Here is a 12,431-nt window from a genome sequence, read left to right as displayed (position 1 = left end):
AAAAAGATGTACACAAGACCTTCACAACACATTAGAAGGACACATAAACAACAATTAATTCAACAATAAAGAAGCAAAAAAGAGAAATTTTGAGCTGCGCTGGTGTAACCAACTTTCTTTGTTTGCTTGATAGAGTTACTGCACAGTAAACATGGGAAATCCATATTAAAGGTTTGCTGTAGCTGAAGACCAACAAGTTCATGTTAACACTAGGTTTAAGTGAGCTTTAAGAAGATTTGGATGTTCAGCACTTGTAGGCTAATTAGCTAAGATTTAGCATGTCAGTCAATTTAAATAGATTTAGCTAGATTTGGGCTGTTATTCATGCAGTAATTTTATTTCACAAGGTCAAACTCAACTCATATGTCCAAATAAACAACAAATTAAATGGCTTACTTTAAGCAAAGAGATGTGTCTGGTTTATGGTGTCTGTGTTCAGCTAATAGTGAGGTCTACCAAACAGATAAAATTGAAGCTGTTTTTAGTTTATTATTTCTTTTTGGCTTTGGAAAGTACTATCATCTACTATGTCAGGGTATTAGTGCTGCATGTACAAGATCCCCAGCTGTGTCTCTCTGGAGCTGCACATTCAAAATATGGCCAAGAATAATTGGGGTGGAGGATTAAGAAACACTCCAGAATCATGAAATGAAATGAAATGAAATTAATAGGGTGTAGACCTACTCAATCAACTTGGCTATATGTGCCAAGTGATATTTTGATCGCTGATTTATCATTCGAGTGATTATTAATTTGATATTGAGAAATCAGAAAATGGCAGCATGGATCAGCCTTCCACATACACTACTAGTAGGTACTATTTTTGCAAAGGCTATAGAGCAAAACACACAGACCAAAAAACATATTCAATGAGAGTCTACATCTCTGTGTTTCAGCTGCGGTACACTACCCATGTAAAACAGTGTGATTCATTATAAGCTTTTAAGGCAGTGAGAAACCAGGATTCAAGCAGAAATGACTCAGACATGCTACTGGAAGCCAATCTTGATGATGCAGATCCACTCTACAGTTTGCATTGCATCAGTTCAGAATGACCGCAACTGAGGCTGCAGCTGCATGCTCACTGCAGAGCACAGGTGTTAACATAGTTACTGCAAGAAACCATCATTATCTTGCATGGAGTGCTAGTTTAGTCACACTGATGTTACATTCCCACATTGCTGTATGCATTCAACTTGAGTGCTGACATGAAACGCTTATGTACAGTCAACTGTGGTGAAACTTTAATTTCTTTCAAAATCTTTCAGAGGGTGATTGCACAGTAAGGCAACGCAACTGTTTCGCCATTTCCAAAACAATCATGTAATTGCAGCAAATAGCTTACAAATTTAAAAGTAGGACTGGATCTGCATAACATGTTTATGAAATCAAATGTATTACTTGTCTGAACTACTAAGCAAACAACACAAGTTCATGCATAATTTCATCAAGAGGAAATCCAGCACAATACCAACCTTTCAGAAGCCGCGTTTTTATATGCAAGAACCAGTTTAGGAAACGAACTTGCAAAGGCTGATGCAACACACAAGCAATGCCCATTCCAGAGAGAGCAGTACACAACATAACCTATTCGATTCATGTCCCTCCTCTAAGATGTAAGTGTATTTCTACTAACCCTGGGGCATTTACAGCTCATTCTTATTTCAACTACGACTAGAGTTATCAATCCATCACACTGTGATAACTTTTTGAGATATCCCTAGGTTCTATTTGACCCCTCCTAACCACTAGGGGCAGCGAATTTTTACTGGATGCTTTCTTGTGCACATTAAACAAAGTCACAAAATGACTGTAGTATTAAAAAAAAAAAACTTTTATTAGTCAAATAACTATATTCCAGGGTTGGAAAATACTTGAGTGATTGTACTTTTTTTCTATACGTGTATAATATTTACTAGATACAATACCACTTTATATTTTTCCAATACCAATACCAATGCTGAAACCTTTAGTATCACCCGATATCGATACCCATCCATTATATTGTTTTCTTTAAAAACTACTAAGCTGTTTTTTTTAACTGAAGCACTTGCAGGTAAACTATTTCACATAAAAAATCAATTATATTGTAAATATAGTAAATAACATACAGAGTATAAAGATAATAAAATAAATCATAACAAAGGAAGTAGCTGTCTCTTTATATGTAAACATAAGTTCCAAAGATAAATTTCTTTCCCAAATCCAGTTCCAATCTTTGCCATTTGTTACTAACCCTAGACATCAATCTGATATGTTTTTTCTGACATCCAATCCACCTTTTTTTTCCTGTTATCATTCTGATACTGATACTGAGAATCAGATCGGTGCAATCTCTATTAATTACATTAAAAAAAAAGACTTTTTCTTTTAAAAATGTACTCCTTACATTTTTTTTATTTAAACCTTCAAACTACTCATTACAATTCTTTAAGGTCTGTTTTTCTCTCATCCAGCCAATCACTGTATGCAATATATCAAATGGGCTCAGTTTATCCAATCTTTTCAGTTTAGCATCAAATCAAGTTCATCAATGTAAAAAACTAGGAAGAATTTGCCTTCTGTGATGACCTTCTCGTGATACACAATACAATTAGCACTATAGCTATCTGTGTATATTTTTAATATGGCTAAGCTGCAACACTGCCCGGCCCTACCTCAATAAAATGTTTCAGTATCTTGGAGCAAGCAAAGACTCCTAAGAATTAAGGTGTCTCATTTGCCTCCATACAACTCCATGAACACCATCATATTTGAAAAAGCATGTTGAGGTAAATTTTGCTAATTTGGTAATGTTAACTGGCTATATTTAACTAGGTTAGGCTGTTTTCTTTGCTAATGCCATGTTAGACTAGCATAAATTACAATAGCTAACATAAACTGGCTAGGCAGTTATGTTAGCTAATGGTAAATGTTGGTTATTAATATATGTAATATTTTACTTCTGATTAATTCATAAGCAGACTTTGTAGGGTTCATGCATATGACCAACAAACCTACAGACAATAAATGATATTTTCTGGCAAAACAGCATTGCTGCTTTAAAGCAAAAATCTTCTCACAGATATAGATAAAGAAATTTACTTTTCACATAAAACAACATTAAATAATTTTGTGAGTAAAATACATTTACTAACAACAGTTTAGCTTTCACATGAGTATTTTTTTGGCATTATCTATACTTTCACGTAAGTAGAAGTATCCAGCCAAAATGTATAATTTGTCAGTACCTTTTCCACCCATGTTGTCGTCTCCCTTTCTTCTTCTTGCCTTGTACGTTAGATCTCATATGCACCTTGTTGCTCTTGGCGTAACAGCCTATGACTATGGTTGGAGCTACAGGTATCCCATCATCTCCTGTCATCTCCTTTCATCTCTTTATGGCTGTGGTGAGGGCTACTAGATTGAGTTCCCTTGTTAGCTTGCTAGCCTTGTCATCTATCACTCTTGTTCTGGCTATGAGTTAGCTACATTCTTTTGCTCAGTATGACGCTCACCCTCTGAGATTTTCACATTGACCATCATGACCTGGTGATCTGCAGGCTTGTGAATACATGGCACTAGCGTGGTTGACTGGTCCTCCTTCCGGTCCTCGTACTGTACTCTTGACCACTAAGCTTGCAAAGTTAAATGGTCTCCACTAACATGCATACTTGAACTGGTACATACTTGCTGATTCCCCATGGTGTCCCACAGTGCAAATCCATTCCCAGCTTAAAACACTGATCATTAAGCAGTGACTACACCAGTGGATCCTAAGGACAATATTGCAGGGGTACTAACTTTACTTCCACTGTGCTTAGAACCTCATGGATATCAGATCCGACCAAGTTTACCACTCTGTCCCAAGAAGTTAATTCCTTCTTGGACAGAGACACAATCAAAATTGTAGACCCCATGGTTGAAGACAAGGGGTTGTACTCAATTTACTTTGTAGATGTGCAATTCTAGATTTGAGAAGGATGAACTGGTTATGAGATGTTATTTATGCCATGAAGCTAAAGGTCCAGTTCATGCATGTTTATTTCCACAATGTATGTTTTTATGTTCTCATCACTCTGGAGCACAGAAGCTTTTTGAGGTTTGGCTTCTAAAGACAGATTTTCCAATAAAACTCGAACCCTTCAGCCTCTATCATCATGGATTTGAGAGATGCATGCAAACAGCGCTGTCAATTGATGGTCACGAGGCATGAGGATACTGCCACATTTGTGCTCCTATGTGCCCCCAATGAGGAGTAGGCCATCCAGGACACCTCCACCCTCCTTTGGACAAACTGCAGTGCACTGTTTGACTTTATCACTGGTTGAAGGTGCAGTTCCTGCAAGAAAATAGAGTTGATCAGCATAAAAACTGGTCACCAGCTTACCAGTTCAAGCTATCTTTAGAGACCAGTGCTGGCTGGTAATTATGACGTTGACTGACCAGTTAAAGTCAGCTCCAGCTGGTATTTACAGGCTCAAAAGTCTTTTACCCACATTTAAATTCATTTTGCCAAAATAGCAAAATGACATTGGGCCTCGGTTGGGCTAACAAGTTGATTACAGCAGCCCACAGACTTTCAGCTTCAAATCTACTTTTATTTTAATATAAGTATTGTCACTATTGTCAGATTATAAATAAAATATGTCAATGGTCTATGGAAAAGGTATACATATAATTTAATATTGTGCTCCCCTTCTTTAATAATTTGCTCATAAAAACATGACCAATCATAGCATGTACCTAACTGTTCACATTTGAATGTCTAATAGACTACTGTTAGATTTCAGTCTTCAGTCTTCAGTCGCTTACTTTGTTTGCTTTGTTAGCACTGAGGCTAATACATTTCAAAAATATAATTCAGTGTTTAAATACAATTAATAGACATAATGTCATATAGAGATATATTTTATGTGAATGTGTTGCCAGGTATGCATAATAAAAGCAGTGTTATTTTATGTGTTATTTACATGCTATTTTATAGTGTGTAAGATATTACATAGCACATAATTATATATTAACCCTGTTGCCAGTAAACTACTGTAAACTTTACAGCCAATTATTTGTTAACACTTAACAATAACAGTACATGAATAATCATGCACTAATACCTGAATTAATACTTAATTAAATATGAACTAATGATGAGTTAAAGCATGTACTAATCATGAACTAATGAAGAGCTAACTTTAACTACAACGAGTCTTAGGAATTCATGCATGAATAACGACCAGCTTAAGTACATGTTAGTACATGTTTGTTAGTTAATGTATTAATTAACACGTAGGGGTAAACTAAATCAAATATGCTCTATAAGAAAGAACATTAGTTAAACATGGATAATTTCAAAATGTTTAAATAATTTGCCATATGCAGTTGCGTACACAAACATCACTGGATGGTGCTGGATTACTTTCATAATTTACATTGATCCTCCTTACTGAACGTAGAAAGATGCACTTTCTTCTTCTCATTTCAGCTGCTCCCATTAGGGGTCGCCACAGTGGATCATTGGTCGGCATATTTGATTTAGCATGGTTTTACACCAGATGCCCTTCCTGACACAACCCTCCCCGATTTTATCTGGACTTGGGACCGACACTTGGAGTGCACTGGCATGTGCAACCCAAGGGGATGGGGTTGGTTACCTGCCTGCCGTGGCCTAACCACTAGTCCAGGGAGAAAGATACACTAATAATAAACACCAATAATTTTATCCCAACCCATTTTGCATCATTCTCCATCCATTTCTCTTCAAATCCCGCTGTAGTACTCGTACATGCTCTGATTGGCTCGGACCCGGGGCACTGCTCTTTTGCCCACAAGGGTGAAATTAGCCACCCAGAGCACGTACTAGTACTACAGTGGGATTTGAAGAGAAATGGATGGAAAATGACGCAAAACGGGTTGAGATGAATTGATGTTTATTATTAGTGCGTCTTTCTATGTTCAATATGGAGGATCAATGTAAATTATCAAAGTAATCCAGCACCATCCAATGATGTTTCTGTACGCAGCTGCATATGGCAAATTATATGCACGTTTAATTCATATTCTTTCTTATAGTTTACCCCTACGTGTTAATTATCACATTAACTAACAGACAGGTACTAATATGTACGTAAGGTGGTCGTTATTCACGCATGAGTTCATAAGACTCATGTCGTAGTTAAGGTTAGTTCGTGATTAGTGCATGCCTTAACTCATCATTAGTTCATATTTAATTAATTATTAATTCAGGTATTAGTGCGTGATTATTCATGTACTGCTCATATAGATTGCTACAAATAATTTTTTACAGTGTACAATGATACAGTAATAATTTAAACCTGATATGCTTTGTATGTAGTTTGCATTGGAGTAACAGGAGCAACTGGAGTAATAATTGAGGTGGCAATGAATGGCATGGCTTGTTTCAGTGGTGGCCACCCTGTGCTACCCATCTGACCATGCATCTGAGCGCTAAGCTAAATACCTTTATTACACTAAAACAAATAAATTATGTAAATCAGCTAGCTAGGTTAGCTAACAGAAACTGCCTTACCTCTGACTGTTACAAAGCGCTGACACTGGAGACTCCTTCCAAAAAAATGACAAATAAATGTCTTCCTTACAGAAAACTTTACCATATCAACAATTATATGTTTTTCTTAATTCAATTACAAACATCTTAAATCTGTTTATTCTTAGACTTTAACTGTGTGCCTTACAAATTCCTGTGAATTAATATGATAACATATTACAATGAGTGCATTAATATAAACCTCTGATTTTCCAGAAAATCAGTCAACACCTTCTGACCGATCAAATTTAAGAATTCAACAGCGTTGTGGCATAAATTATTTTAATTTACACTTTATTTGTGCCTCAGGTCAATGTATATGTCACACTTAGTAATAATGGCCAAAGATGTCCCACCAACTCTTATATGTTCTAGATTGAATTATTGACACAAGAACCAATATGCTGTGACGTAGAAAGATATCTTTCAATGCTGCAGATAGTTGTTATTTCTTTTAAACAATGATATAAAATTATTGTATATTAACTTATTATAATTATATGTACTTATTATACTTATTACAGCTTATATATTAATAATAAATGTACAGCAACCTATAACTGTCATTACCAAATTTGCTGAAAAAGGATCAAAGTAAGGCTTCTCCTTCCACATGTGTCTAACAGAAGAAGAAATACAGTACAAAGAAATACAGTATAGTGTATTTAGTTATGCTTTCTCCTCATGTATTTCTAAAGAAACATCCGCGAGTCCTGTTTTACATTTCTTATCATTATGCAGATTGTCTGAATTCAGATGAGTAAAATAAGTGCAAAGGCCGTAGACCTCCTTAAAGCCTGGCAGTAATTTGCACTTAAAAGCTATTTGTCAGAGACAATGGTCCAGGTGCAATGTCATTGACAGCACGCTTCATTTTCTCCTGTGAGGCAGAAAGTTGGAGTCACACCTGTTTCATCCTGTTTTGTTTTGTTGTCTCTCCGTCTCTGTCTCTGTCTCTCTCTCTCTCTCTCTATCTATCTATCTCTCCCCATCTCTCTCCTTCTTGGTTAGGCCACGCTAATGTAGCTGAAGTACAGTGGGTGCCGTACTGATCAATTATGCATCGAACGTCTGTTCAAGTACATACATTTCAGATTTACTATGTTCTCACACCAAGAATGATTTTCAGTTCTTCATCTAAATCTGACTTAAAATGAGTGCAGTTCATTGCTCTTCAGTCTCTAGAACGTTTCCTGGACCTGGCTGCTGACAGATTAATGGTCAGCCACAATGCATTTTGTGGCCTATTGAGGTTACCTTTTAATTTTCATTCCTGACACTAATGGCTCTAGAGGCAAAGGTACACTCACATTGATTAAAATCTATTATGTTTTTCTGATTTAACCAGGCTTACAGGGGCATTTAAGCATAGAATAATCAACAGTGATGTTTCACATGTTGAAAGGATTAAAAGCTAAATCCATGCACTTGTTGTTTGGTTGCTTTCTCAGGTCATGGCCTGATTTGCTTTTGTTTCTGCTGTGGTCTATTTGGAGGAAGTAATTAGCCATTTCATATTTGCAATTCTGGGCTGTGTAATATTTAAATGGAGTCTGTGGACTAATATCCCTAACAAAAATGGTGAGAAACATACTATATTGATTCTTAGGTTTATATCTTAATAATAAATCCCTTTCACTGAATCGTAAATGTATTATTTTGTGCAAACTTCACTGAGTGTTTCAAAAAGGAATCAAACACTGTTCAGGTCCAACCTGAGAGGAAAGAGTTAACAGCGTGCGAGAGAGAGTTAGGGAGAGCGAGAGAGCTAGGTGACCTTGTTACCAGTCGGGTTGAGTTGGACAGGCTGGTAGGAGGTTCGTGTCTACGGGGAAGGACAGACAGATGCTCGCTCTTTTTCCCAGGGTGAGACATCTCGCCCGGCACAGGCAGCAGACAATCTGGCCCGAGCAGCTGTAACCCTAATGATCACTGGTGGCACAGCACCTGACCAGCTTAACGCTCGCCCAGCCAGTCTCCTCTTTGACCTACAGCAGCTCCAAACTCTGTAAAAAAAAAAGAACACACACACACACAGATGAGAGAGCTGTGGAAAGTGACAGCAGCTTAAACTAAGGCCTTCTGCTCCAAGGCGAGAGGAGAGAGAAAGAGAGAGAAAGAGACAGTTGGTCCCCCCAATCCTCTTTATGATACGCTGCATATTTAAGTGTTTCCACACTCCTCTACACCAGGATAAAAGTTATAAGAAAGAGCATTGAGATGCTCCAGCAGTGATTTCGCATCTGTGCAGAAAACTTGCATGTGTTTTAAAAGCACACACTCTCAGAAAAAAGGGTACTAACCTTGTGTGTGTGTATGTGCCGTTTCTTATTGCTATGTTGGTACCCTCAAGCATGCACCTTTTGTATATTTAATACATATCTTACCTAGAAAAGTGCATAGAGCATACCTTTAAGGTTTTACTCGAAAAGGTACACTACATATATCCACATTTCCAGGTGAAAGATAAAAGACAAAAGTATAACAAAGGTTTAGTACCCTTTTTTTGATGAGTGCATGATTAAGCTCTCGCTGGTTATAGTCACGGTGACACTGGATCACTCCATCTCTCTCCGTATCAACATGATCTCTAATATAGAATTTGTAATTTTCTTAGCTTCTTGAGCACTTTAGAGTCTCATTTATAATCCAGTTATTTGACTTAAAGCACATTATTTATTAATTATTATTAACTAGGAGGAGTGAGGAATTAGGTCTGGATCAAATACAGGTTCTGGGCCTAGTCAGCTTTACCTGGTGTTTAGCACGTCAGCTTTGTTTTTCAGCAGTGTTCACCTCGCCGTAGTTCCTAGAGGATCCCTGTACCCCTACGTGTGTGGTGTTTTTTTTAATTCATGTTATCTACTATAACTAAAATAAAACTCTTAATAAGCCATAAGCTACATTCGCATTGTGGATGGCATGAACAGAAACACAAGCTGCACAGAAGAAACTGAAGCTCAAGTTGGTTGCTGTTTCAAAAGGGGGTGCTAGTTACCTTCTATCAGCTTGGCTTTTTTGGTAAAGGAGACAGTGAGAAGGAGCCCTTATGTAGAACAACCAAAAAACACACAAAAAGTGTTCGTTATGTCTTTATGAATGATCCACCTTCTCCATTGTGTTTCTGTGTTACAGCAAATGCATTATATGTTTTGCACCTAGAAATTCTGAATTGTCATTTTGCACTAGTTTTGCACCTCGGATCAACTCATCACTTTACTTGTTTATGTCCCAATGCTTTACATGTATTCTGTTTAATTGCTGTGTCAAGTTTGTATACAGTATGTGACTGTCTCTTTTAACTGTTTCTTATAATTACACGTCACTGTGTTTATTACATTCATGCAATGCAATATTTTGGTCATTTTACTCATTATATACTGTATACTGTACATGAATTAAGGATAGGTATTATTGTTATATCAATATTTTTTGTTACCGCAGTTGACCAATTCTACATATTACAGAAAAATGTTGGTCAAGAACAGGCTGCCCAAGTTAGCATCTTGACTCCTGCTCTGTGTTCACATCTGCTGGATAGCACATGTGACAAAGACATAACACAGTCATTCACTTAGTCACTCATCCTTCCAGCACAGCAGCGGCACACGGTTTTCGTTGCGCTTTATTTACCCTGAGACAGGCCAGCCTCTATCAGCCATACCAAACAGCACTGTGTATTGTTGTCGGCCAATGTCAATCTGTCCCCCATGACAACAGTGGTGTTTACATAATATCCTTCCCTTTTTGCAGATTGTGCAGGCTATGGCAACATATGGGCGCCTACTCAAAAATAGAAATTTTTAACATTACACTTAGCATGTTTCAACCACGGGTAAGTGAAGAGTGGGGAAAAAATAACTGTAAAAAAAAATATGTGGATAAAAGAGCTTCAGTGTTACATGTGTGCTTAGCTGTAAGATTTTAAGATTGTTCAGTAGAGAGGCACTCCACTCGAGGGCCTCAATTTAAATGGTAATAACACTGAGCCAGATGCAATTATCTCTTGCTTATTCTCGATTATTCACAGGCCAAGCTGTATTATTCATTACCATGATAGCTCTTTATGATTAGAGCACCAACATACATAAAGTAGCACAGTCATACATTCTTAATTAGTATGGCAAAAAATTGAAATAATGGATAAGTGACACTCCTGTTAGTAGTCATTAGTATTCATGCCCTACTATCTATCTATATCAATGTAAACATTGTAGATACCAGCTATGTTTGTGTGCATATGAGTGTGTGTGAGAGAGAGAGGATCCAGTTCATCTGACTATGAGGATAACAGGCTCCAGTTTAACTGGCATGCTTTTTATCAGCAGCACCCTCAGCCCACGGCCCACGTCACTCACCCGTCCTGCACATTACCAAATTAGTCCCAGTATCAGCTGTTATCTGGCCCTGTTGAGGCTGCCAGGCCTGCGCTGCTCTCTCCTCCTTCAACTCCATCCGCCATCCGCTCTGTGATGAAGAGTCCCAGGCAAGCACAGGACCCTTGCTTGAGCCTCCACAGACTACAGCTCTGATGGCCCCAGGAAAAGGCCCTTTCTTCCTTTTAAGGCCCTGAGCTTGCCTACGACACATAAATATATACTCCCTATAATTATACGCATAGAGAGCCAAGTTAAAAAAAAGAAGTCTCAGTTCTGTGTTTTGAAGTGAAATAAGAACATGGATGGGTAAGGATGGAGCGTGAAAAGGATCTTGTTAAAAAAAAAATGCCGGTATTCCTTTTTTTGCTTCATCCTCAACTGATAACAGATGTGTCCGCTTGACCCTGAGAGCATTATGCGATGGGACTGAGTACAGTTTTAGCTCTGGCAGCCGCCTGAGCACACAGCACAGGAGGAAGCGGAGAAAGAAGCAGGCCCGTGAGCGCAAGAAGTAAAGGAGCATGACTCATGCATAGCCTTTGAGTGACGTCGCGGCCGAGCAACTTCTCCAACTTCGCTGAGCGTGCGGTTCATACTTCTGAAGTTAGTTCATAATTGAGGAGCGGAGCATGATTTTGGGGGGTTAATGGGAGCACAGCAGGCCTCGTTCACCCTCCACAGGACAGAGAGCAGAGCCAGGGCGCAAGGCAAGCGCCCAGCACGGGCATGGAGGAGACAGCAGGATGAAGCCAAAGAGTGCAGCCCACAAGCTGTGCCAACCTGAACCAAGTGCTGACATCCAAACATAAATAACGTCTCCTTGGCACTGTGAGTCCACGAGCGCTCACTTATGCTTGCCAAGGTTTTCTCTTTTTTTCCCTTCTCCATACAGTGTCCCTTCCCTCCTCCAAAGTCCTTTGCATAGATGTACAGCGAATGCTACATCTCAGTCAGAATGCTGTGGGAGGGAGCTACTGCATGAAATATGACAAAAAATTTAATAATAAGCACTTGCAAAATCTCAAACAGCAGCCTAATGAAGCATGTTTAACTGATAGCTAGGCTAAAAAGAAATCACATTTGTAGAAAGTTTTAAACAGTTTTTCTCTATTTATCTGTTTTTTATCACACGTCTCCAAATGCCAGCCCCTCTCGTTAGTAACACAATGGTTAATCCCGAAAAGGCAGAGAAGAGCTATAAATTTATAAACACACTGTCAGGTTCTGTCAGGTATTAATGCTCCTGTTTTGCGCAATTATTCATGGGAATGGACATTACATTACATTTCTTCCAAGCTATCTGTTCTAGTGAAGCGTTGACTCATTTGATTCAAAACACAGAGAAATGTTGTTATATTATATAGTTAAATTATTCATATTAATCTTTTTCCACAAGTTCACTGTTTCATGCTGGTTTGTTTATATAATGACTTATTTTATATTTTTATGACTAGGAAAAAATATCTGACAATAGTAGGCTATACTGTATATATACAGTTCACAAATTT

The 12,431-nt window shown here is 38.0% G+C and overlaps 1 long non-coding RNA gene across 1 annotated transcript; it reads right to left on the bottom strand.

The window, feature by feature from the left end:
- Positions 1 to 272: 272 nt before the first annotated feature.
- LOC113538631 (uncharacterized) lies at positions 273 to 11,886 on the bottom strand. The gene is made up of 3 exons (XR_003403868.3): positions 10,903 to 11,886; positions 8,322 to 8,550; positions 273 to 4,321 (listed from the first exon to the last, which is right to left on the bottom strand). It is a non-coding gene; the product is annotated as an uncharacterized LOC113538631 (long non-coding RNA).
- Positions 11,887 to 12,431: the final 545 nt, after the last annotated feature.

Source organism: Pangasianodon hypophthalmus, chromosome 10 (genome assembly GCF_027358585.1).
Source record: "Pangasianodon hypophthalmus isolate fPanHyp1 chromosome 10, fPanHyp1.pri, whole genome shotgun sequence".
NCBI classification, from domain to species: domain Eukaryota; kingdom Metazoa; phylum Chordata; class Actinopteri; order Siluriformes; family Pangasiidae; genus Pangasianodon; species Pangasianodon hypophthalmus.
The sequence above is the reverse complement of the archived record's forward strand: the minus strand, read 5'-3'. Positions and strand labels throughout refer to the sequence as shown.